At 39.9% G+C, this 27613-nt stretch overlaps 1 long non-coding RNA gene across 1 annotated transcript; it reads left to right on the top strand.

The window, feature by feature from the left end:
- Positions 1-557: 557 nt before the first annotated feature.
- Positions 558-26612, top strand: LOC142056920 (uncharacterized). The gene is made up of 3 exons (XR_012660474.1): positions 558-895; positions 1797-1878; positions 26433-26612. It is a non-coding gene; the product is annotated as an uncharacterized LOC142056920 (long non-coding RNA).
- The last annotated feature ends 1001 nt before the right edge of the window (positions 26613-27613 follow it).

Below are 27613 nucleotides of genomic sequence, written 5' to 3'. Positions count from 1 at the left end.
TGTATTACTCCACCTCTTTGAACTCAATCGTGCCGCTACTGTGGTCGATGGAAAAAATCCCATCCTCTTCCCCGGCAGAAGGCTACATTTAAATGTTTATCTTCTTCTGAAATGGAAGACTTCACGTTATTTCCGCCGATTTTGCCGCGGTGATTATTGTTTCTAGCCTGAGTCTCTCTATGTTTGGGGGGTTATTTTTTTTTTCATGACCGTTATTTTCTTTGTGTACCCCCACGCGTACTGGAGGGCGTCGTTAGAACCGCGTACGGCCCTAAACGCCGGCCCTGCGCGCCGGAGGCGAAGCTCACAGCTCCTTTCTGAAGCCCAGGGTGCGGGGCAGGAGCCGGCGCTCCCGCGGCGGGGGCGGCGGCCGCCCGCTCCCCTCAGCCGGGCCCGGCCCGGCCCCACCCGCCGCGGCCGCCATTTTCCGACATTCCGCAAGCGGGTGCTGCCATCTAGTGCCACGGACGGGGCGGCGCCCCCGCCGGCACCGCCGCTCCGGAGGCGAGGGGCGTAAATCGCCGCCAAACCCCGGAGGGAGCGGGGGCGCTTGGGGAGCGGCGCGGCCCGAGCGCCCGTGCACGACCGTCTGGAGAGGCCCCGCCGGAGGCGGCGGGCTCTGAGGCGGCTTCGCCCCGCGCGCGCGGCCCTAAGGACCGCCCGGGCCCCGACGGTCGCCCGGGCCCCCCCGGCGCCCCCGCCCGAAATGTCCCCTCCGAGTGCCTCGGGAGCAGGGGGTGGGCGCCGCCGCCGCCTCCGCCGTGCGGCAGAAGCGGGGCTCTCTCACGGGAAGGGCTTGCTCGGGCTGGGCCGGCGAGGAGCGGTCTCTCGCCGCGGGGCTGCCGAAAAGTACCCGGCAGAGGCTCGTCCCCTGTGCGAAGGGCGAAGCCTCGAGGTTCTGTTAATTACGTTTTAATTTTGGTAGCTAGTCTCGGTTTGTTTGTGTGTTAGATTTCTCATATTGTAGGGTGCTTTTGATTTTTTTTAAGCTTTTTGTCGAGTAGCGTCAATCTGACGCTCATATTTCTGATAACAAAAAGTGGTTTGGAAAAACTGGCATAAATAGACATGTTTTGTAATTTAGTTTTTAGGGTGGGGAAGTGAGATTTAGTTTTAATTTGATTTAGAAACTTTGCTGCAATTTTCCCAAGCCAAATCCTGAACTAGGGTGCTCCCAGCAATGACGACCATAAACTGAATATAACCAAACCAAAAAGAGAAAGGCTTTCCCCATAGGCAAAGTGAATGATCTACACGAAGGTACCTGTGAAAACTAAATAACTTCAGCATTAGTTTAGTGTAACTAGTTTTTATGCATGTGTAATTAACATCGTACTCCCTATTGATGAAGCTGCAAGTATGCTTAACTTCGAGGTGCTGCATCTTAATCTTGCACTAACACTTTTGTCTGGCTAAGGGTCTCTGGCTGCCATGGACAGGCTTTAAAAAAAAAAAAAAGAGTATTTTCTCAGATCTCTGCAGTAGCAATCTTCTCTATTATACTGCTCTCCTGGATCTCCAATGAGAACAGAGAGGAGTTTTGCCCTTGATATTTAAAGCAAAAAACCCCATTCTTCCCATCATAACGCTTCCCATCATAAACACTTGAAGTACCCTTTTATAAAATCAGATTTTGAAGCTGGGAAATGTTTGACACTTCGTAGCATGTCTTTTTGAGGGCTGGGGAACCAGCTTCAAGAGGCAAGTATTCCTCTTTAAGTTTGAGATCTAGCATGGATGTTTTTGTGAAATTGCAGGAACAATACTCTGATCTCATCTTGATCTCTGCTTTTCAGCTCGCATGCTAGGGAACAGATAGACAAGAAACTGCTAGAAGGTCAAAAAGGAAGATTTTGGAGAGAAGAGGCATCAACTGGGGTAAGTGGGGGACAAGGCTGGGGAAAGGATGAAGTGAGTCAGCATGACACAGATGTGTCCACTTGGAAACCACAGCAAGATCTTCCCACTGCACTGTGTGAGCCTCTTAAAAGCAAAATCCAGACAGAGTCTGTCTCCCTATAAATCTTTTCCCCCTTTCCATTACTAGTTGGGTATTGTTGGCTCTAAGCCACCTGATTTTACTATGATTTATTAACTGCTATGCATTATATATGAGATTCAGGTTTACTGAAGAGTTACCCTTATGGTCAATGTTGCATACAAATCAGCTACTGTTAGAGAGGTTTATTGCATCTTTTTATGCGGCTAGGAGTTTTGTTAGGTAGTGTTAGAATTTGTGACTTGTAAAACAATACCTTAAAAAAAAAATCCTCATCTGTGTTTCACGTGGTGCATTTATTACATGGAGTGCATCACATAGCCCTGTTTGGGTTATGATTGTTCCTAAAAACCTGAGTACTTAGGGGGGGAGGGGGGAAACATGGGTCAGACTGATTTTTCACAAGGTTCCTAATAAACATATACAGTTAGATAAACTGGTGTTTTGTGCCAAAAGAGAAACGCGGGAATTAATTAAATAGGTGGTAAAATGTTCTTTTGTGTAGCAATATGACTGGCTAAAGTATCTGTGATTTTAATGATAACATGGCACATTTGAGAGATGATGCTGCTTCAAGAAGTTATGCTGTTACGCCTTGCTTACTGCTAGTTCTTTCTCACATTACTTGGTAGAAGCTCTGCAGGAGAATTTGGCTTTTGGTCATGCCCTTGTATGTGATTATTTCAGTGATGACCAGTGTCTCTATTTCAACACTGAGTATTGCTTTATGGCATCTTTGCTGTTTGTTTTCAATGTGCAGATTAGATGTGCTCTAAAGATGAGTAAATAAATAGAGAGAGAGAGAAAAAAGAGAAAAAGGAAAGGTTGATTTTTAAACTTGCTATAAAAAAAAAATTTTAAAAGTTATAATTTTTCAACAGTCTGGGAATTTTCTGCAAAGGGTAGGCGGAAGGTCAGGAAGAAGAAAGAGGTTATGCCTTTTTAACTAAAATATTACAGCAAGTTGCAGAGGCAAAAATGACCATAGGGATGTCGAAAGGATGTGGAGAGGATAAAAGGTAAAATGCAGGGTTTCACCGTGTCTGAAATTTTGCTGTTATATTCAAACCACAAGTATTGCAATCTGTTTCGGGCTGACTTGTTATGAAGTGTTTGTGAAGAAAGGAGTTATTTTTAGATAAAAGCATTATGTACTAAACTAGAGTTAGGCGAATATTTCTAATTTTGTTTCCTTGTGAAAGATACTCCCAACAAACTACAGAAATGTTTATAGACATTATCCTTTTCTATAAGTTTTCCTTATATTACATTCCATTTTTTAAAATTTCTTTAGTAGTGGAAAAAAATTGAAAGAGTTAAGTGACTTAACTTTTCACCAAATTATATTGTAAATTTAGACACCATTCCTAAAAGGCAGTTTATGGAGAGCCATGTTATGAGAATACAAAAGACAGGAAAATGATTCTTGCTTCTCAGGATATGAATTTAGTGTTGTTTCATGTGTTCCAGATACGCATAGCCTGAAAGCTTCAGGCAATGTATAACTGACTCTCCTATCGCTATTTACTCATGGTTATACTGTTTCATTTGGGGTTTGTTGGTTTTTTTTTCCACAAAAGAATGAAATAGTCTCTTGGAATAGAAGACTCTGGCGGCTCTGCAGTGTTGTCCCGTTAATGATATTTAATCAGACAGAGATCACCCAGAAAAGATTTCAGATTACCTGTGTTCTGAGTTATTTTATTTAGGATATTTTAGAAATAATACAAGCTTCTACATTTGAAATACATTTGAGCATATATTACCAGCACTGTCTTCAGAAGCATGGTTTATTTTATACAGAGATAAAATGGAACATATAACAAAAAAAAAAAAAAAAGAGGGGAAGATGATTTGAGTTTGTCTAAATGCAAGGCTAATGTTAAAACACATTCGTTTCTCTCTCACTGACACTTGGAACAGGCCCAAAGTCCTTGATCCCTGGCAAAGCAGACACTGTTCTACAGACAAAAAACTAATTAAACTGAGTGCTACCTGTGGCAAGGACATTTAGGAATTCACAGAGTTCCAGCAACCAAAACAAAGCATTGGTTTTCAGCTTTCAGATCTGTTCTTGATAATGTGCTGCATAGTTGTTTTTTTTTTTTCTGATGGAGTTTTTATGGGTTTTTTCTTTTTTTTTGAGAACTGCGATCTTCTAAGATGCCAAAAATGAGGCAATGTTTAACGGTAGCAAATATCCCCATTGCACGTCACTGTTTCTGTTTCTTTTCCATGTGTTCTGTAAATTAATATCTTTTCACAAGAGAAAATTGGTGAAGAGAAATCAGATAAATAAAAATGAAACATTTAGCAGATGACTGGGACAGTATTATTAGCTACTGGAATGATACGGCTTGATGAAATCATAGCACTGAGGCGATGTTTTGACTGGATCTTCAGTTTCCTGTGTGAGTGACACAGCAAAAATTTAATGGGTTCTTACATCGTCATTTCAAACACTCCTTGTCCAAATTAGTGAAAATATAGCATTCTCTTGCGCCCTTGCCATTTGAGTGTAAAAGGCAAAGCAACTCACCAGTGCATCTCTAGTCTGCTTGCAGTCCTCATCAACCCATTTGTATGTTTTTCTACTTTATCAGTGCCAAAGGGTAGAAGAAGATCCCTACTGAAATATACTAAAAAGACCATTTCAAGAACAGCTCTAACATTATGAGAAACCGACTAGCTGTGCTGTGGTGATGGAAGCATATATCTGTATCTCTTGAATGCATTATACAGTTTTTAGTGTGTTATTGACTGAAGAGGACAAAAAGGGAATGAGTGGGTAAATATTGTGATATTGATAGGAATCTGACTGTACTTATATTGAGTATGCAGTTTTCAGCTCAGAACATAATTGTGAAGTGTTCCAAGATAATCCAAAGACATGGTGCTGTTTTTTAAGGCAAAGATATTGGCATCTGATATGGTGATCTTGTGCCATGTTGTCATGAGAGAAGTTACTATGTAGCAACAGTTCAATATCATCCTTTGGACTTTTCTGATAGACCACTTAACTATCTCAGCTTTTCCAGTGATCATCTCATTTATCTAGGATTATTGCAGTGAATTTACTGTTTGGTTTTCTTCCAGAACTGAAATGTCAAGTCCGGTGTCATGTATGCAGTAGCTTTGTGCTGTGAGAGCTCAACAGATCCACCAAAAGCTGCTAGTAGTTGATCTTTGGATAGAGCTAGAAATAAATAAATCCTCTTTAGCAGATCAATATTCATCCCATTTAATGCTTGATGTGAAACTTGTGGATTTGAAGTAGTAATGCTGATGTACAGCTAATCGTTGAAATGGGCATTAGGGCTTTTATAGCATGGCAACATATTGTCAGACAGGAAGGAGGAAAGTGTTGAGTGCATCCTAAGGGGGGAAGAAACTCTGTAACAATATGTAATTTAATGCACATTTGTAATCTACACAGTGTCCTACATTGCAATGATTTGCTAGGTTACAGACTAATACTGTACATCCAGTGTTTATTCCAGGGGTTTACTTAGTAAAGCTGATGATTCCCCCTTCAGTGTGTCTTTCAGAGTCCAAACGTAATTACCCAGTCAGATTTCAAGACATAATTTTCCTCTTTAGTACTCTTCTCTCAACTAGTCGCTCATCTATCCAACTATACTGCAAGTACATGGAATGTGTGCTTCCCATGGTACAGAATATATATATGTCTCTAGTACTGAAAATGTGCTTATGTTTGTGTAGGTATGTATTACCTGCTCATTAAATTTCTGTCTAGAATTTTTATTGTACATATTCAGAGAAACAGAAGACTTTCCAGAGAAAGGATAAGACATGAGTAAAAAAGTTCTGGGCCAGTTTAAGAACACATTTGAAAGAGTTTTGTGGATTGATTTTTTTTTGTTGTTTTGGGTTTTTTTAAAGATATTATTTAAGGAATTTTTTTTTTCCTTTTTAGTCTGGTGTAGTAATTGAATACTCAAGTCATTATCTCCTTTCTTAAAATTAATAAAAAGAAGTCTTGTTAAGTGAATAATTATACCAGACCAGACAAAGATAGTATTAGCAAACATGAAGAAAACATGAAGACATCTTAATTGTCTTAGTGTCACTGGAAATAGCTTTGTAATATTTTGCCCCAGTGTGCTCTGGCTTTCAAGTTCAGCTGCAGAGTTTCCAGATGCTGTGCTGGCCAGCATATACCTTGGTGAACTGTTAACGTAAGATGATGCAAGCAAAATGAACCTTTCTGGCAGCCCTCAGTCCTTTGGTGATTGCAGGAAACATCCCATTTCTTTTTAATCAGACAAAAAGACTTCTGCAAAGTTGAGAAGTCTCACTATCTTTAAAGAGAAAGCAAAAAATGCGGTTGTTTCATATTCCCCGTATATAAGAGATACTGGTATAAAACACACATTTATGAATACTATGCAACAAGACAGAATACATTTGTATCACATTCTTTTGCTATTATCATTAGCTGTTTCACTAAGGAGTACTTTAATCCTAAAACTACAAGAAACGTATGGAGAGAGACCTGCTGATGCAATGTCTAGAGAACTTCTGCCCCTCTGAAGACAAGGTAAGGGGCAGTAGAGCTGTTACCTTCCTTTATAACAGCAAATATATGCTCCTTTTAGTCAGTCTTTCCTGCATGACTGATTTGTAGTGGGTCCAAGTTTTTGCAAAAAAGGATGTTGGAGACAGTAGGGAGGATTAAGTTTATCTACAAAACAGTAAATCACTGGGAAGGTAAGAAATGTCTAGGTGTATTTCGTGCCATGGAAGGGAGATGGTTTGGAGGGCATATGTAGCGACGGAGTGGGAACTTTCTGGGTTGCTCTATCCTCTGTCAGTGAGGGTTAAATAGTCTGGTTAAATGCTCTTCTAATCCTGCTTCAGTGTCCATGACAAAAAGTGGTATGAGCAATAGGTGTTTCCTGTGTTGTGAGGAAGGAATGCTGAACAAATTTGCTCATATTCACCAGCCTGTTTTTTGTGCTACCTTCTTGCATTACCTGCAGCAATATTGCATGTTCCCTGTTCTTATGAAAATGCAATCAAAATTAAAGCCATTCTATTTATAAACACTTCTGTAAGCTTAAAAAACTCCAGAACATGGCAAGAATGTTTTCCTTCTTATAATGAAAACCAAAAAAGTTCAAGAAAACTTACATCTGCTTTTTCCAAAGAATAATGAAGGAAGAACTATACTGCCATGGGAGCTAAATAGAATGTCCTGGGCTTCAAATGCCCCATTAGGAAGCAAGTGTGTCTTGGCATACTATTTAAAAAACAAACAAACAAATCCCAAACCAACCAACCAAAAAAATTCTCAAACAAAAAAACCCCACCTTTATTGTTGACACACCATATATTGGTATAAAGGGAGCATGTACAACTTATTACCAGTTTCACGTGGAAATGTACGGTCTGGTCAAAATCCTACTGTCGTGTTGTCTTTCTGTAGTGGGAGAGAAGAGCAGGTTAGTAATAGGCATTCTGTTGTAAAAGCTTACATTGACATCCCATGGACATTAATGACTTCTGAGGCACTGTGCTGCTTTCTGTATTGGCTTTATTGGGGGTAGGAAGTGATCCATGTTGTGGCAGGGGTTGACAGATCAGTGTGCATAACTACATCATAAGTTCAGAGGAAGAGCGAGATCTGCTGGTCTCCCTGTCATAAGAGGGTGCTTTGTGGGAGTGCTCACGAAGTGACATTCATGTGATCGTTTCTATGCGAGGCCTACTTACCCAAACACAGCATGTGACCGGCAGAGGTAATAGTCTGCTGATCACCTTGAAGATGTGCATTTGTCACAGTATGAAGGTAAAATAGGGGACAAGATAGAGGTACAGGTTCACACATCCTTCCTTACACTCCTGCCCCTGTGTATGGATGATGTGACCTCTGAATCAGTTGAAATTTGCAAGCGTGAAGTTCCTTATTGTGCGTAAGAGATGGTCATTTGGGTCCTAGATTTTGACCTGTCCTTAAGTGTGTTCTTACTAAATGTGGTACTCAAATCTGTTGGTCACTACTTCTGTATTTAAATAGATACTGTGATGAATCATAATTTTGAAGTAACTTACTGATTATTTTAAATGAGAAATAAAAAATTTTTTTTGTTTATTTTATGGATTTCTAAATCAACTCTTGCTCATAAGGAAAAAATGATTAAACCCCCAGACTTGCTTCAGTGAAGTTGTTTTAGCTCTGATGTTACAAACCCTTCAGTTTCTTCCCAACGCTGTAAAGAGGTTGGGGTTTCCCACTGTTAAGGGCTCAAACCTGATCCTAGAAAAGACCCTTACACTGTATGACGAAGGCAACGAATAACTAGGATTCTGCACTGTTGGCTTGTTTTTCATTTTGTTTTGGGTTTTTGTTTTGGTTTTTTTTTTTTAGAGTCTTTGAAGTTCAACCTGCCTAGCAAATGTTTGGGTTTATTTTTAAATGGCTTTTTGCCGAATTTTTGGGAATTTTTCATTCTGCTTTCAGAGCTCATAGGCGGGTTCAGACAGGAAGTACAGCCTGAAAGGCTAGGCCAAATCCAGAGGGATTAGTTACAGCAAAAGGCTGCTCTGTGATCCTGAGTTGCTTTCTTAGTAGTATAGCAGAAAGAGAAAACACACACATTCTTGTACATGTCCAGATCTTTATGCAAAGCAAATCCAGCAGACAGATGGAAAATTAAATCACTCTGATAAGGCATTTAGGAACATTCTTGTCAATATAAATGCTGGTGGTATTGTCCTTTTGTGTTTTAAAAAGCAGGTGATTTTTGTGAAAGAAAGTCAAAGTTGCTATAAACCATAGTTTGCAATGACAGCACAGCACATTTTTTTTTACTGTGGCTTCTGGAAAAGCTTTATACTTAAAGGGGAAATTAATACTTTTTGCTTAATGTAGGGTAAGTTTTCACCTACTTGAAGGGGTGTTGAAAATGGTCCGAATCTATTTCTACTTCCCCCCCCCCCCCCCCCCTTCATTTTGCCTAGTGGCCACTGAAAGAAATTTGTTGAAATTACAAAGATCTTGTACTTTTCTATCCAGCTTCTTAAGTGAAAAAAGGAAGTCCTGATCCTCTCTTTACGTTAACACTTTTTTTTCACAGTGCTTTGTGTCTCCTTATAATGAATGTAGAGAAGTCTTTGGACTTAACCTTAGATAATTCCCTTATGACTGAAGAGGTATATAGATTCTAGATTGATGTTTTTGCATGCAAATGTTTCCCACCCAATTTATCTGAAACATTAAGAATAATAATACATAGGAAAGAAAAAAAGTTTTAGAAAGCTGTATTAGATGGTCGCGTAAACACCTTTAAACAGAAATAAGGAGAAAGCTTTAGTTATTTTGGGGCAGTGCTGCTGCCGCTGTGGTGGTGGTGTTTTTTCCATTACTAGAAAAGTAGAAGAAATTTTATTTGTTATGTTTTTTCAGCGTGAGATGTGGAGGTGTGAAATGAGCACCCAGAGAGGTTTCACAATTAGCACTGATTGTAGAACACTTTTTTTTAAAGTTTCGTGCATCAAGCTGCCCAAGTGTCATTCACAGTAAAACCTGTAAGAATCAGACGTATTTTAAATGACCATCTCACGTAGAATAGCAGCTAGCTGCCATTTTTGCTGAAGATCTCCTTTTAACCTCTTTTAGTATAGCCGTTATTTTATTTTTTTTCACAGTCCAGAGAAGACATCTGCTATGTAAATACTTGTTTATAAATACCATATCTTTGTCTCAAATAATTCTCTCTTATTCAGAGGTCTAATGCTGACTCCAACAGACCGAGTTAGCACAGAGAAGCCGAAAAGCGAATTTGTGGTACACTGGAAGCATGTCAAAAGTCTCTCTGCCCTCCTCCTCCGCAAAGGTAGATGGCAAAGGAGCTGGTTTTTTTTTCCCTTTTATAGTTCTGAAAACAAGAAGAACAGCAGAGGGAGCCCCTGCATGGCTTAAATCGCTGGCCTTCAAGAAAACAGAGCAAGTGCTTCCTCAGGGTGACAAATCTTTGCCGCCCTCTTTTGAGCCTTTCGCGTAAAGCCGCAGTTGCTGGAGGCCCCCGCGGCAGCGGCCGCCCCCAAAACGCCTCCCTTCCCGGCACAGCAGAGGTTTCGGGGGGGGGGGCAGCAGCTGCGGCTGCTGGGGGCAGTCGGCAGGGACACCCAGCAGTGTGGTCGCGGCCTGGGGCTCGATGGTACCTGCAAAATGCGCTGGTGGATCACTAGGCTATTTGTTTAATTAGTCTTCCGATTAGATTTGAATGTGTGGTATATGGGGTAAGCATTTATCTCACACACATATTTATGAATATAATGTGCTAAGAAAATATTTACCCTACATATATATCAGTACATAGAATCCTGTCTTCAGGCATCTGTCTTCTGTCAGCATCATTTGCAGAGTTGTTGAATATTTTCCACCTACGTTATGTTGCACTGTATTCTCACAAGCAGTTTAAACCCAAATATGCTGTTTGCTTCATCTTTGGATGTTTTTTGTGAGCATCTGTTTGAATATGACAGACAGTACTAATGCAAACCTGAGAAGCAGATCTGGAACCAAAATATCCGAAAGTTTCAGTCTTTAAAGATGTGCTGAAACAGCCCTATTTTTATAGTTCTAGTTCATAGAAAAATATAGGTTGCTGTTCAAGAGACTACAATGCTCTTTAGTTGTAGGTGGTCTCTTATTTGTTGACAATTCTTTTCTATTTCAATCTGTATACTCTCATCTGAATTTATTTATTTTGAGATGGTTTATAATAGGCCTTCTGGTCAGAGTTAGACACCTTAGAACATCAAGTTACCTAGAGAGGTTCCCATTTGTCTATAAGAGAAACAAAATCCAAATGTGCCAACAAATACCACTAGATTTTTAGTTTGGTCTTTATTTTTAACCCCTCCTAAAATGAAAGGACTTGACTTCATCTTGCTGTGTTTTGGGAGAAATTGTTAAAGTATGAAAAATTTTATAAGGTGGAAAAATTACTGCTTCTCCCAAAGAATATATAATGATAATGAAAAATCATATGCAACCAGCCATCTTTATTGCCTCCCTGTTAATCAGAGTGAAAAACACAGGGTTCTTTAGGACCATGAAAACATTAGAATCAGAGTATGAAGTGATTCCTACACCTGAAGCCACATTTCGTACCTGTTTGGACAGAAACATAGGAGAATGTTGTGTGTGTACAGGCGAGTTTGTTATTTATACAGGGGACTATGTCTGTGCAGATCAACCTCCAGGCCATTCCCTGCAGGCAGGTGCATTCTTCCACCGAGCTCCACAAACGTTGCTACATCTTTCCATTTAACAATTTTCATTGCTGTGTGAGCATGGGATTTGCCAGGATCAGAGGTTACTAGCACACTGCCTTTACTGCTATTTCACTGTGGCCTGTGTGAGTGAGCCAGTCTTGAAATCTGTCTTTTATTTCTCTTTTGTGTTATTGTTGGTGGGAGATTTATTTCTATCCTGTTCCTGCTGTCGTTATTTTATATAGGCTCTTGTTAGTCTTTTGTGTTTTTCATTTCCAGCCTCAGGTCAATTTAAGTCTTTTGGTTCTAAATCCTCCTTGCTTCAAACATAAGTGTGTTTACCTCTAGGTCTGTCCTGAAAACTGTAATTACATTGGACAAATTGTGAAATAATGTAACCAGCATTGGTTGGAGACAGATCTGCTCACTGTCTTTATTTTTCTTGTAACACTACCAGCTTAATTTGGTGTTCTTCTAATCACTTCTAACTTTTTTCCCTTTGATGGGTTTAGCTGTAGAAATTTACTGCAAGGGTCCAAAATTGTCTGCTAGGCTTTACTTTTCCATCAGTCATCTGTCTGGTTTTCCTTCTAAACTTACCTGCCTGTGGATTTGTGTGAGGCATCTAATTTCATCATCTTTGCATGTCATAATTTGTACTTTTTCTTGAATGATACAGATTATCTAAGGAATGCTATAAATTGTTGCCTGAGTGATGCATTGAGAGCTGATTCCCAAACTGAAGCTGATAGTCTGCTTTGGAGTCATATTTAATGCAAGGACCTCTACCTTCAACAGGTTTTGGAATTTAACCTATCTGGACTTGTTGCTGTGCTGTATAGGTCAAAGCAGTGTAACTCTCATCTCTGCCATGTAATGAACGGGTCAGTCTCTGTGTATCCCTACACCACACAGTGATGTCCTCTGCAGAGATCTAAATAAATAGGTTTCTGTATTCTGTATAATAGTATAATACACAATTCTAGTTCAGGTCTCAGTTGTGCTACTGCCATGCTAAATTTTCACCCAACCTAATTAACCATACTTTTCTCCTTCATTGAAAGCGTCATCAGCTGGGAGCAAACCCACACAGAGATCTTGTGTTGGTTTTGCACAAGTGTAAGATGATAGGGATTTGTGCACGTGCTTAGCTTTTGGGATATGAGTAGTCCCGCTGAAGCCAGTGGAACTGTTCATGTGTTTAACTTTAAACATGTTTGAAAGATCAGATCCCTGGTGGCCAATTCTGTTCCTGATGAACAAGCAGAAATAAAATCCAGCCTCCACAGCAGATGCTGGACTAGTTAGAAGAAAAGGAACTAAATGCATAATTTTTTTTTCCCCACTAAAGTAGGTAGGCTTTTTATGTTTGGAGTGATCTAAAAAAAAAGTACCTTTTGTGCAGACCAGATTTATGAGTAGGATTAAATATTAAGTTAGTTTACACAACAATTTTAGACTTATTAGTAGAAATATTAAATAAATTTGCAAGTCCTGAAAGAGACTTCTCAACCATCCACTGTAATTTCTGCTGCTTTCTCAATCAACTCATTTCTGTCTTTGGAAGCACTGAGGAGACTTAAGAAGAAAAGCCCAGGAGTGCATCTAAGACATTTTCATTGTTCATAACAAAGAAGTAAACCAACTTTGCTTCCAGAAGTCTATTTCCTTACAGTTAATTCCTTTTTCTTTGGTAAATTTTGACTATGCTCTAGATGCACTTCCTGGTGCTGAATGCCGTTTATTTCTTGGTGCCATTTGTTTGTAATATCCAGATCAATTTCTGAGTGAATGTGGCACCCATCAGCAATTCACTTGGTGAATTTTCTTGTAAAATACTTCTGGTTTATCACAAAATGTGTATGTGTATATGAAGATCTCCAGCAAACAGATGTATCTGTTCAAAAGGTTACTTACAAAACTTGTCCATTTCGGCAGCAGTGGCGTAGCTTTTCATTAGGCACATTCAGACTTCAAAAGATCAGTTTTGCAGGTTTGCAAAACAAGCATGTGAACTTTATATGTCATCACCTTGATAAGTGCGAGTTTTCCTTTTCAGATTTCCTAAAACTTCTAATTTATTTTTTTATGCTAAAAAATGTGGGATGCAAGATTTTCAACCACAATTTAAATAGTATTGGACAGGTTATACTAACCTTTACTATTTGCCATTCTTCCTTAAAATATGAGAAATTGCTATATTCAAAATGCATGAAAGTCTTAGCGTTTTGGTGCTAAGATTTCTTTGCTATTTGATGACGGAATGGTGCAACGCAATGCACAATGTACCATAAAACAACTCCAGTGTTAAAATTAACATTTTTTTTTCTAATCGCTGTCATATAGAGAATGTCTTGATGATGGCTCAATAAATACAACTCATGATATTACATGACCTTCATTTCCTTAACTGGAAGCTTTACAGTTTGCGCATCTGTCTCACCTGACCATAAAGAATAAATGTGCAAAATGCCAACATCCTATAGCTCAAGGGTAATGTGGAAGTGAATTGTTCCCGCTACTGACCTGTTAGAAGTATGTGTATCATTCCATTGTCTTGTCTTGCTATCTTTGTATTAATGTGTTTATAAATTATGTATATTGTATATGTATTCATAGTTATCCCTTCAGGATAACAAAACAATTACTTGTGTTGATATATCAGACATATATGCACTGGGAATACGGGAAGTACTTTTGTTGCATGCTTCAAGGTTTTTCAAACATTGTAGCCAGGGAAAATGTGACTTCCCTTAACGTGTTTCACTCTGTGAAGCATGAGTGTATGGAGTTCCATGTTTCTCTCCCAGTATGTTCCACAGTCAAAATACCAAGTTCATAAGTAAACAGTATTTTTTTATTTTTCTAACTCTTAGTCTTAAGGGTTCAGCAGTTTGGCACTTCACCAGCTTTTCTGTCCTGTAATACCAGTAATAGTAATGATTCAGCAAGCAAATTGTCTTTGCTTGAATCAATGCAGCCTTCGTTTTTTCTACATCCATCCTATCAGGGTCCATTTTGCTGCTACAATGGATGGCAGAGGAGATATAAAATAGTCCAGATAAAAGCATGACTCTCTCAATACACATCAGCTCTATGGAGCAACAGTTCTTATCATAGTGTGGCACAGGAAATGTGTGTAAGGCTGTTCTAATTGATAATTATGCTTTTTTTCTCCATCTCTATCCTGACCCCAGCAACAATAAAATTGAAAACCAAGCCTATTTCTCTGGATTTGTCTCATGTAATGGTACTGGGCAGACCCTTGCAGTGTAAGGCAAGGCCAAATATAGCCCCATGAGCTGGTTTCATGGGGCTCAAACCCAGCACAATTCTGAAAAGGTGTTTTTCTCCTAGCAGAGCATGTAAAAATGCCTTGGCAATCCCAGATAAAATCCCGAAGAGTATGCCAAAGTACAGCCACTTGGTTTGGGTATATTTCATATGCTGTACTATCTTTTCCTAGAAACAAAAATCCCATTTACCGGGGTTTTATTTTGTTAGTTTAGCTTTATTATGGAAAACATTCAGTTTAACAAAAATACTGGTTATAATTTATTGTGGTGAGCTAGATTAACTTCATCAAGCTAAACTACTCCTTAAAAAAAGAAAAGTACTTAATCATATAAGCTGAAACCTTTGCAGTACTACACTAGTGACTGAAAGTCCGATGTGATGTACTGAGCGAAAATTTTGATTTCCACATCTTAGCTGCTGCATCAGGAAATAAAATAGTCTGAACATTAGGTGTGAAAAGATGAAGCTTTAAGAAAAACCCAAAACAGTAGAGGGGGTAAATGTTCATTTTGCATTATATCCATTTCTATCTTGTTTGAATTCTTCACTAGAAGAAAATGCTATTCATGTGCTTTGGGAGTGCTGTAAAATACATACCAGGGTTTGTAAGCTCTTGCATTTTCCTCCTGGATCTAAGAACTGATGAGAATTTTTCCCAGCCTCTCTCTGCAGATGGTTACTTGGACCCCAATGCCAAGGACTAGGCTGACAGGCAGAGAGCTGAGGCCAGTAAGCTCTGTGCAATTCTCATAGCTCCTCTGCTTCATTTTCATTGCAAAAGATCTGTCCTGATGCCTGCTCCAGTGCAGACTGCTTCAGTGTATGTGTTGTTTTTGGTCATTTCTTGTGTAAACAAAAACTTAGTCTATTCAAAGATGCTTTGTAGAGTCATATAAACCCCACTAATCTGTATCTAGACACAGTGGCAAAATTCCTGGTTTTCTCCAACCTTCAAGATCTTTTAAGTCTTATTTCTAACTCATTGGCCACTCACTAGGATAAGCTTAGCTAAGTGACTGCAAGTTCCTATAAATTGCTTTGATTCTAATGTTATTATTATTCCTTTGTATATTCTCTTCTCTTGAAGAATAGGGGAAAACAACCAACCCTAATAATGCTAGGTTGTAAACCTCATTTTTGCCTTTATTTCTTACTGGATAATTCTAATGGAAGCCACATTTCTTCAGATACTGATATTAGACTATGATATACTAAAATACAGGTAGATAATCTTTTCTCCATTTGAATTTCACTAGTTCTAGCTTATCCATATTTTACTTGTCTCTATTTTTATTCCCTATTTCCTTTTTCCCCCTTGTTCCTTCACCCTATGTATCACAAATGATCTACTACCATCAGCAGTAGTGCTTTTGTAAATCACTGCAGCTCAGCAGATCTAGTCCTGACACAGGTGGTGTCAAAGCATTCAGCCTAACAGGTTGAGTCTCAGTTTAATTCCACCACCATATATATCCAAATGATTCACTGCCTGGGTTGAATGTACATGAAGTTCAGTTTAATTGTTTAGAGCCTGATTAGCAAGAGAGGTTACCAAATGTTACGCCGAAGGGCTGGAAGGAGGATCCAGGGAACTATAGGCTAGTCGGCCTGACTTCAGAGCCAGGGACGGTTACAGAGCATCTTGAGTGCCATCACGCAGCATGTACAGGACAATCAGGTGGTCGTGCCCAGTCAGCAGGGGTTTATGAAACGCAGGAGCTGCTGACTAACCTGATCTCCTCCTCTCACAAGGTGACCCACGTTAGTGGATGAGTGAAAGGCTTTGGGTGTTGTCTACCTTGACTTCAGTAAGGTCTTTGACACCATTTCCACAGCATTCTCCTGGAGAAACTGGCTGCTCATGGCTTGTATGGATATATTCTTTGCTGGGTAAAAAATGGGCTGGATGGCCAGGCCCAAATAGTAATGGTGAACAGAGTTAAATCCAGTTGGTGATTGGTCACAAGCGGTGTTCACCAGGGCTCAGTGTTGGGGCCAGTCTTGTTTAATATCTTTATCAATGATCTGGACGAGGGGATAGAGCGCACCCTCATTAAGTTTGCAGGTGACACCAAGCTGGGCAGGAGTGTTGATCTGCTTGAAGGTAGGAAGGCTCTACAGAGGGACCTGGACAGGCTGGATCAGTGGGCCAAAGCCAACTGTATGAGGTTCAACAAGGCTCAGTGCCAGGTCCTGCACTTGGGTCACGAAAACCTCTTGCAACACTACAGGCCTGGTGAAGAGTGGCTGGAAAAAGCTGCCCAGTGGCAAAGGACCTGGGGGTGCTGGTTGACAGTCGGTTGAACATGAGCCAGCAGTGTGCCCACGTGGCCAAGAAGGCCAACAGCATCCTGGCTTGTGTCAGGAACAGTGTGGCCAGCAGGAGTAGCGAAGTGATCGTGCCCGTGTACTCAGCACTGGTGGGGCCGCACCTGGAATAGTGTGTTCAGTTTTGGGCTCTTCAGTACAAGAAAGTCATAGAGTTGCTGGAGCGTGTCCAAAGGAGAGTAATGAAGCTGGTGAAGGGTCTGGAGATCAAGTCTTATGAGGAGCAGCTGAAGGAGCTGGGGTTGTTTAGCCTGGAGAAAAGGTGGCTGAGGGGAGACCTTATCACTCTCTGCTGCTGCCGGAAAGGAGGTTGTAGCAAGGTGGCTGTCGGTCTCTTCCCCCAAGTAACAAGTGATAGGATGAGAAGAAAGGGCCTCAAGTTGCACCGGGGAGGTTTAGATTGGGTATGAGGGAAAATTTCTTCACTGAAAGGGTTGTCAAGTGCTGGAACAGGCTGCCCAGGGAAGTGGTTGAGTCGTCGTCCCCGGAGGTGTTAAAAAAAAAGTGTAGAGTGGTGCTTAGGGATATGGTTCACTGGTGGACTTGGCATGCTAGGTTAATGGTTGGACTTGACGATCTCAAAGGTCTTTTTGAACCTAAACGATTCTGTGATTCCATGATTAGATCGGTAGGGCATCACAGTCACTGTAAAATAATTTCCAATTTTGATATAAGGCAAAACAGCAGAAACTATCTGATACATTCCTTCCACGCACATGACTAAATAGTTTTCTTTGGTGCAGTTTGTTGAGCCAGACCATAATTCACACTCCAAAATCTGGTTTGCTTAGGTGTTCTTCCTTTTGCAGTGCTGGTTGCTGTGGTAGTGCCGGCCATCAGCCCACTCTCCCTGCATGGGCCAGCTACTAGGACAGGATAACAAGGGGCCTGTTGGCCAGAACGTACATTTGCGTTGCATTTTTCTAAAGGTATGCTGACAACGAACTATCCCTCTCTGAGATGAGCTTATTCCCTTTTAAGAATATACTACTCCTCTGAGGGTGGTTTTTTTTTTCCATTAAAGTTTGATTATGGCCCTAATCCCTCTCTGTCAGATGACATGCTCTCACTCAAATCCTTTAAGGTTTTAAAGTTTCCAAGCTACATCTGCAGACTTGCCGTTGTCCTGTTTTACAAAAACAAAAATATGTGCTTAGTTAAAAGGAAAGTGCTTTCTTTTTATCTTTCTTGTCTTTCTAAGAAGTGATTAAAATATCTAGAACAGAAAGGGAACTTCACTCTATAGTGAGGTGCCTACCTAGCTCTTGCTTTGGGCTTCACACCGGTACTGCTAACAGCAGGCTGACTGGTATTTCCAAGCATGTACGCTTGGAAATTGAAGTATGTCTCATTTTGGTGTAATCCATTGGAGAAGTCAGTCATGCAAGAACGATTTCTGTCCAGAAGATCAGTAGACAAAACAGGCCTGTGGTCAATTTTTTTTATTCTTTAATGATTTTTTTCTTATTTTAATCGTTACATTTAATGGAATTACCACCTCATTTGTATTCCCAGAAAGAGTGATGTTTATTGCTGCTCTCAATCTCAGTGAAGAAAAATAACCCTGTTTTAAATCAAACACTTGTTTATATGATCTAATAGAAAACACCAGGCTGTATATCAAATTCAAATGGAAAACAGATGTATTAAATTGACAGTAAGAATAAATTTGTCACAGCTATAAATGCTTATTGAGATATATGTTTATATACACATGCATGTGTGTATATATATAATTCCTTCTTTTTTTGAGGGTTGGAGGAGAGGACAGGAAAAGAAGATTGCTTTAGAGAACATCACCAAAGGGTTGGTTCAGATTTAAAATGGTCTGTTAAGAGAATATGAAAAAAGAGACTAGGCCCAGATGAAGTTTTAATTTAAGGGTTTGAAGATTTAATTTTAGGGTTGGGGTTTTTTAATTGTTTTAGTTTAAGGAGTCCAAAATGTGTTTTGTAAATTTCTTAAACTACAGAAAACATGGTAAACCCAAAATACTTGGAAAAAAGATTCCATTACACTGGTAACAAGACATTCCAGTTTGGGAAAGGAGCATCTCTACAATAGCCAACTGTCAGCTAGCCATTTTTCACTTTAGACTGTGGCCCAAAACTTGTGATGAATGGACTTGCAAGTCTTCATTTCCACACACAACTTTCTGTCACGAATACAATCTTAAAAACTGGTCTCAAATGCTTTATGTACGTATAATGTAACTGTCAAATCGGTCCTGAAGCATGGATGCATCCTTTCCCATCCTGTGTTAAGTTCCAGCTCAATCTTTTGGTATGAGCAGGTTTCATTTGACTGCACACTGGCTAGCTGTGCAATGTAATTTTGCCACCTTTAGAAAAGCTGGGGCACACTGTACCTTTCCTCCACTCCTCCAAAAATTCAGATAGCTTTTTTTGGACGTACCATGCCTAGAATGGCATTTTTTCTGATCTTTTCAGAGCCCATCTGACATAATGTAGCAGGTTGAAAAAAGGTTTAAAAATATGTTTTGTACAACAGGTGATAGAGAATGTGTGAATTGTACCTCTAGTATCTGGCCCCCACAGCACAGAGCAGTCCTGTACTGACAGGTGTGTAGCTGTACGCTTCTACGGGAGAACTTACCTTGGGCCGCATATCTCCGGGACACAGGGCTCTACCCACCCTGGGGACAGTGATGCACAGACATCAATATGATGGATACAAAATGTCCATTTATTTAGCTGCGTCACACGCTTATATAGCTCTTGCGCTTCCTGTTCCTGCCACTCCTATGGGGAGGAGTCTATCTTTCCGTCACATCCCGTGATCTTCCGGTCGCCGATCCCTGTCTATTCCCCTACACAGGTGGAACATCCTGATGCAGGGCTTTTCACCAGGGGGATTCCCCAGCAGCATCTGAGCCTTAGAAGTGCTCCTGCACTCGTGGTTCCTCAGCCACAAATCCAGCTAGTTCGATGCAGTGCCAATAAGAGCGTTTAAGGAACCGTTAAGAAAGAGGAGGAGGAAATCCCTGTATGAAGATGGGAGAAATCTCTGTGATTTCACTCCAATCACCTAAGTCACTTCACATCCACAGTATGCTGGGGAAGGCTTTTGCTGACTTTTGGCTTTCAAGAGTTGAACCCACTTTAACGAGCTGCTGTTTCTTCTCTGCTGCAGTCTAGGATAGGGCCAGAGTGTTCTTCTGTCACCTTCCAACTCTGGATATCTGAAACATATCTTGTTGACAGAAATGAAGTAACATGCTGCAGAGATATATGATTTTCTACACTTAATTTTTGCTGATATTTTAGAAGGGAATTGTGATACTTTTCAGAAAGAGAAGGGATTTGAGAGCAGAAAGTTGATCAGAAGGCAAGAGATAAATGAATTTAAGCAGTGTAGATGGGAAAGGCAGCAACTGTGTCAAATGTAAATATGATTATTTGCCTTGCTCTCCTGGTATGGTGGGTGGCTGATGAGATGTGATGACCCAGTCTTTGGTAGTCTTATTGATTCTATATACAACACCATAATCAGGAGCTGAAAGACTGTTCTCAGTTATATTTATTTTGTGTTCTCTTTTTGTTTAATTGGCGTAGGTGTTGAGGGTTCCAGGAAGCTAGTGATGATCAAGATTTTAATAATTGCATAATGGTTCGTTTTTGTTCTAATATGTATCAAAGGTATCTTTTCCTCATTTTGTGAAGTTTTCTGATATGAAAACGGAAAGTTTTTCTTTCAGATTGTCTTTTGCACCCTTCTGTATTGCTTGGTTTCAGCAATCCCAGAAATGATCCCAAAATATCTTCCCCTCTTTCTACGTTTTTTGTAATGTACTATGAATCCATCCCAGTGTGCCTCATACATGGGCTATTTGTACACATCTTCAAGTCACCACAGAAATGCAATAGTAAGTGTGGTGCGTTGAACTTGGCCAGCTGTCAGCCACCCACCCAGCCACTCTGTCGCTCCTTTGACTCAACAGGACAAAGGGAGAAGGTAAGATGAAAAAGGCTTGTGGATCAAGATAAAGGCAGTGCAATCACTTACCAATTACTGTCATGGGCAAAACAGATTTGACTTGGGAAGATTAATTTCATTTATGGCCAATTAAAAATAGAGTTGGATGGTGAGAAATAAAGACAAAATGAAACACCTTTTCCCCCCACCCCCCCACATCCTCCCTTCTTTTTCCCAGGCTCAACTTCACTACTCATTCCTGATTACCTTCCCCTGCCCACCAGCGCAGGGGGATGGGGAATGGAGGGTTGCAGTCAGTCCATGACAGATCCTCTTGGCCGCTCCTTCCTCCTTATGCTTTCCCTCTGTGTCAGTCCTCTCCATAGGCAGCTGTTCCTTCATGAAATACCCACTTGCACTGGAGTGGGGTCCTCCATGAGCTGCAGTATTGAGTGTCTGCTCTAGTGTGGTCTTCTCCACAGGCTGCAGGGACATGCCTGTTTCACCATGGTCTTCGCCACAGGCTGCAGGGGAATTTGTGCTCCAGCACCTGAGGCACCTCCTCACCCTCTTCCTTCACAAACTTTGGTGTCTGCGGGGTTATTTTACATTTTCCTCCTTCCCCACCTCCGCCCACCCCGCTGTGCAGTAGTTTGATTTTTCTTAAATGCATTTTCCTAGAGGTGCCACTTGGCAGAGGTGCTTGGCTGTCCCCCGCAGTGGGTCCACTGGAGCTGCCTGGAACTGGCTGTGTCCAGCATGGGGCATCCCCTGCCTCATCTCACAGAGGCCACCCATGCACCCCCCCGCTAGCAAGACATTGCCACCTAGACCAAATGCAGTAGTCTATAATGCAGCAAGCCACTCCAAAATGTTAGTCAGCTATTGATTTTCACCCACTGCCACCCATACTGGATTTATAGAGCAAAATCTGTCAGTCGTGAATGGGCTTGTGTATCTCTTATATGTATTATGAAAACCACATTTTCTTGATGCCTGTTTCATCCTCCAGTGTTTTCCTGGGTTGTTATGAGCTAAGTGCCCCTGCAATACAGCCTCTTGTGTGAAGGCATCTAGAATTGTTCTCCAATTTTCATGTCCTTCTTAATGTTTAAAATTTTGGGAGGTGGGGGATTATGCACCACATGAGTGAGCATTGATGTAAAGTGTCAGTAGTGACTTACAAAATGCATATTGGAGAAGATGGTTCACTCTAAGCCTATTGATTACATAGCAGGACAGTGTTAATATTTCGGCAGCACATGAAGAGGGATTGTGCAGTGGCAATAGAATAGTTATGTAACCAGTTGTAAAAACCCCTGAATTTACTCATCTTTTTAGGGTGATAATTATCTATTTAGAAATGCGTCTGCATGTTCAGTGCTTATCATGGGTCTATGCATACTGAATTAAGAAGAGTTAGAGAAATTTTAGAACAGCATCTTCTTTACCACGTATACAGAGAGCTTTATTTTTTTTCCTGGGGACGGCCTTGTGAAAAGTAGTGACACGCTCTCCTTCTGAACTGGAAGATTGCAGAGGCATCCCTGCATGAACAGACCTGTCTCCAGCTTTTTGGTTTGTGCAGAGGGAGCCTTTTCCCCTTGTTTCTTGACAGAGTTCAACTGAGATGCTAAGTGAGCACTTCACATTGAAGTAACCTTGAACGTGCTGGCTGCATGTTCAGTAGTTATTAGTTCTGCAGTGTGAATTAATAGTCCTAAATCCAAAAGCAGCATAATGCTGTTATAATGTATCTCTTACAAGGAAAGGAAGGCATGTGAAGTGATGTGCCCAAAGATGCAGACAGGGTCAAGAAGGAAGTGCAAGAGACTGATTCCTGACCCCTCATGTTAAAACACAAGTAGTAGACAATGAATTACAAACACATGAGCAACTGCACAATATCCTTTTAGGTTGATATTTAAAATAATGCAAAAGAAAAATTCCAGACATCTTTCCTGTCTGCTGATTATATTCCCTCACTTCCTCCACATCCTAGCACTCTTGTTGCTTTTATTTCAGTACCTGATATCTGTTTCTCTAACATGATCTTCTTTCTTGACTAGCTTTCACTATCTTGTCTCCACTAGCTTCAGTGCACTACATCCTTTTACAGCTCTCTGACTGCTTTCCTTCATGATCCCAGTTACCCTGGGATGTCAGTGACTCTTTGGCATATTTAAAACCTTTATATCTGAGGTCTAAGTAAATGAGGAGTGGGGAAGAGTGGAGGTGAGACAATATCAAGAACTTGAGGATCTCACAACAATTTCTGTGATATAACAATATAAAACAGCTAACGGATTATTGTCACCTTTGTTCCCCCACCTATTTGTTCCACAGTGTTCTCTTATTTTGATTTGAGATTATTCCTCTGTATTTGCTCCAGGTTTTAGGACCCTACCGCATTTAACAGTAATTAATAAATGACACTAATTACTCATAAGTAATGCTAATTACTTATAGTGAAGATGTAGTGAGTACATACAGATTGGTCAGGAACATACAGTTTGTGCACCTCTCTTGTTTTGTTGCCTGGCTTTTATACAAAGTTAGAAGCAGGCAGAAGAAGAAGCTCTCAACACAGATCCAGATGTGCACAAACAGGACATCTGTCTCAAGTATGCATAACATGCATGCCCTTACTCAGGGGCAGTTGACCGCTCAGGCTTTCTGTCTGTGACTTATGTTTTATTAGCGCTCCTTCTGTAGATTTTTCAGGCAGCAAGCCTCTTCAAAGAAAATAATTTTTATGTAGAAGGGGAGGCAGATGCAGCAAACCAAAATACACCAAGAAATCTGAGCAAGTGAGGGAGGCCTTTCTGTAGGTGAACCAGTAAAAATCAGCACTACTACGGTTAGAGCTTCTCTTTAAGAGTAGTGTCTCATGTGCTGTGGCAGTCCTGGGCTGGGTAGTATCTGAGACTAAAAACACCTTTTGAAAAACGTCTAGAAAACAAAAGGGAAATTCTGTCTGTCAGAATATCAGCCTTATTATCTCTTCAGACAAAGTTATTATTTATAAGCAGTAGCATTAAACAAACTGGATGGAAGTTGATAGCCAAGATCAACGATATTTTTTCTGAAGTTATAAATCTGGAAACCATTGATCCCATTACGCTACTGTTGCAAAAATCACAGAATGATTTCGATTAATGGCATCAGCCTGTATAAAGCTCAGCCAGCTCATTCATGTTATACCTCTATACTGTCATAAAGGCCCCTGCCCTCATATCAACAATACTTTTATCAGAGCGTACTGTTCTCTTATTTATTGAACTGTACCAATTGCAGTACTTGCTGTAGTTGTTATTTTAATTTTTATTACTCATTTATCTATTATGTTGGAAGAGGCATGTTGCTACTCGGGAGGAGCTTTTGTATGAGTCATGTTGATACAATGGTGCACACAATACCAAAGGTGTGGAGGGTGTAGTACTCATTGTAACCGTCCTCAGCCATACCATAACATAAAAAAAGGAAAAAAACCCTTCCAAAACCTTTAATTATAAGTCTAGATTTGAAAAAATTGCTGAAGCAGTGGATTAGTTGTAATATGTGTATAATATAATGTGTTTAAATTTCCAGAAGACCATAAAGGTTCCTAAAATGTTCAGGATGAGGCAGTTATAGCTTTTGAGTCTGTATTTTTGAACAATTTTGAGTATATTTATAGATTATTCCATCCCCCCCCCCCCCCCGCAATAACATGCTATAGAAAAACTAGCAAAATAATCTATCTGGAACTTAAACATGGATTGCTAATTGTTGGACCAGTTCATTAATTTGGTGAGATATGAACACAGAAACCTTGAAATATTGACAGTATATAGCCTAATTGCTGTTTGCGCTATTAAATTCAAAACACGGGAAAACTCTACAGGAAAGAAAATAAAGATGCATTTGTGTAATTTCTTTTGTCATATTTTTAACCTGTTGACAGTAAATGAGGTGTTTCTAAATTACTGAGTATATTGAATTTACAGCTGTGTAGTTGTAGGCATTTTTAATAATTGTTATTCAGCAAGATAAAAAATGATAGTGTTCATTCTCTTAAACTGAGGCTTGTACTTCATAATAACCTTTTGATAATCTTTGAGTTGTGGCTATTCATTTTGCTTCATCAATCTTCAGTAAAATATGGTATTCATAAAATTAGTATGCTGCAGAGTGCAAGAGAATATCTTGCTTTTAAAGATCAGAGATGACTCCTGTTCTACTCCTCAAAGGCAGTTTGAACAAGAGAGAGACAAAGATTAATCATAGTGTTTCCATTGTTAAATCTTACTTTTAAGATTATGCTACTTTAGCACTGGAGTATTTAGCACTGCATATTTCATATCTAAAAATTGTATTAATTCATGTTTTAGGAAATAAACAGCAGTTTAAAATAAAATCCTCCAGGATCTTCTGTTGTTTTGAAATCTAAAGGGCTCTATAATCCTTTAAACCTGTAAACACTAACAAAGAGACTGCAGAGTTCTTCAGGGATGATAAATGCTATTAAGTGAGCCAGCCTCACCTCTGGTATAACTGCAGTGCCCTAGTACACCAACCAGTGATCAATTTGGCTAATATCTTGAAAATTATTAAATGTTTGTGAAACAAACAATGAGTTGGGCACCTCCCAGCTCCCTGGTTGAGTAGTTTTCCTTAATCATTTCTGCAGACTGTTGCTTTGTTTAACATTTAAGGTTACATTAGGTCAGTTTATAATACAATAGTGTATTTGGCAAGAGTACATGAGGATTAATTAGTTAATGTTTGCAGAAGACTTTGAAATGTGAAGTGCTATGGGGGCGTAAATGAATGTACCTGCTTTTCTCTGGTCTTGGAATAGGTGGTCCCTGCCGAATGCTATTCTCATGCCTGGCAAACATTAACTTTCCATGGATGTTACCATAGGTAAATTCTGAGTTTTAAAGTTAGTTTGTTGTGCTTTTAATCAGCAATTCATAATTCTTCTGAAGCTCTTTTTAAGTCGCCTCCAAAAAATGTTCAGATAAGTAGTTGGTTTACAGCAAGCTACACATATGATATTCATAAAAGGGCTCAAACAGTCAGTGGAAATGTGTTAGGGGTCTTGAAATAAAGATCTGGGAACCCACTGGATGTATTTATAACAGGGAATTTGGCATTTCTCAGAGGACATAGAGATCTTCAGAAGTATCAGATTATTTATGAAGTTGATATTATGCAATTTATGAGTTTTCTCACACTGACTTGCAAATGTTACCTCTTCCCTGCAGTGGAGGTTTCCTGCTGTTCCTTCCTCTGTACCAAGCTTGTTGTGAGATATAACCAGCTGAGGTGCTGGTAAGCTAGGGGTAGGCAGCAGAATTGATATCCAAGCGAGCTATAGAAAAGTCTTCATTTTAAATGAACTAGATGTAAGCTACAGTTTAAACTGCAGTTTCAAGGTGAAAGGTCATTGTGCCCAAGCCTCTCTCTCGGAGACATGTGATCCCCCACACTTTTCCCTTTTCCGGGATTTAGAATATACATTGATATTTTCAGCAGTACTCCCCTGTACAAGATAGTAAGTCTTCACATCTAAACATTTCTAAAAAAGGCAAATGATGGATTGCACAGTGAACATTTTCCCATCTTCCTTTCACGCTAGGTTCAATAATTCTGCTGGCTTGTAATTCTTCGAGATGAGATACGAGACTTCAACTGATGACAGCAACAGACAAAAATTTAGAGGCAGCACAATTCCTTCAAACAGACGTTTCCCAGACAGACTGATAACACTTCAACTTTCAAGTGACACCTCTTCTTAAAATCTCTCTAACTACAAGAAAAAAAAAGGTATAGTGTCATACAGTGTCAGGTGTGAAGTAAAACATGATTCGTCCTTAGCATTTGATTATTCTTCATTTACAGCCTGTGTTTTAACAAATATTTTTTCCAACCTCTTTGATTTGACAAAAGGTATGGAGGTCTCATCTGTCTTCCCTTTCTTCTTTTTTGTTTGCAGACCCAGCCATTTGCTGGCAACTGTGGATTTTGTTTCTGAACATCTCTTGGCATCTAAAGTTCCTTTTCTGCTTTCTTTAGAAGTAAATATCCCCTATTTTTCAGCTTTGGCACCATTAAAATTTGCAGTTCAGGCTAGATTATCAAAGAATGAGGTTCCTTTTTATTTTCAAGGTTTTTTTAAAAAGTGCAAAACCATTGTTAGCTGTAGGTCACTTCACCCGCCTGGCATTTCACAGTAAAAAAACAAGTGTAAAGAGCTAAACTAGAAAAGTGTAACTTTTAACCAGTTATGGATTTCTCAGGGAAGGGATTTCTGGTCCTACCTATATATCCAATGTTTTGTTGCTGCATGCAACAAATATTCTGTTAGTGTAAAAGAGCTGATTTGATGTTTTTTTCCCCTTCCCTTTCTCATTTCATTCTAGAGTAAAGAAACCTGGCATTACTTTATTGTACTTTTTGTACTCTATTGTATTGTTCATTTCTCCTCACCTGTAATGCAAACGCTTTTTGACCCACAGTGTTTTTCTCTGTGGTGAATGATGGAAATATTAACAATCGTAAGGACCAGTTAAATGGTAAATGTTCAATGGGGTGAATCGCTTCCGTAAATGTTAAACAAATTAAAGCCTTTTCTGCAAGGGCGAAACTCAGAAGTTGCAATGTTCCCTATAAACTGAAAAACATTCACTGCTTAATAACACCACATTAACCTATAAAAGTCTAGCAGTACAGGGTTAGACTTGATCCTCTGTTGTACAAGATTGCCTGCTCCTGTCTCTGAGAAACTGCAAGTGAAGTTTCTTCCATCTGTATACAACT

The sequence above is a fragment of the Phalacrocorax aristotelis genome, chromosome 4 (assembly GCF_949628215.1).
Source record: "Phalacrocorax aristotelis chromosome 4, bGulAri2.1, whole genome shotgun sequence".
Lineage (NCBI taxonomy): Eukaryota > Metazoa > Chordata > Aves > Suliformes > Phalacrocoracidae > Phalacrocorax > Phalacrocorax aristotelis.
The sequence above is the reverse complement of the archived record's forward strand: the minus strand, read 5'-3'. Positions and strand labels throughout refer to the sequence as shown.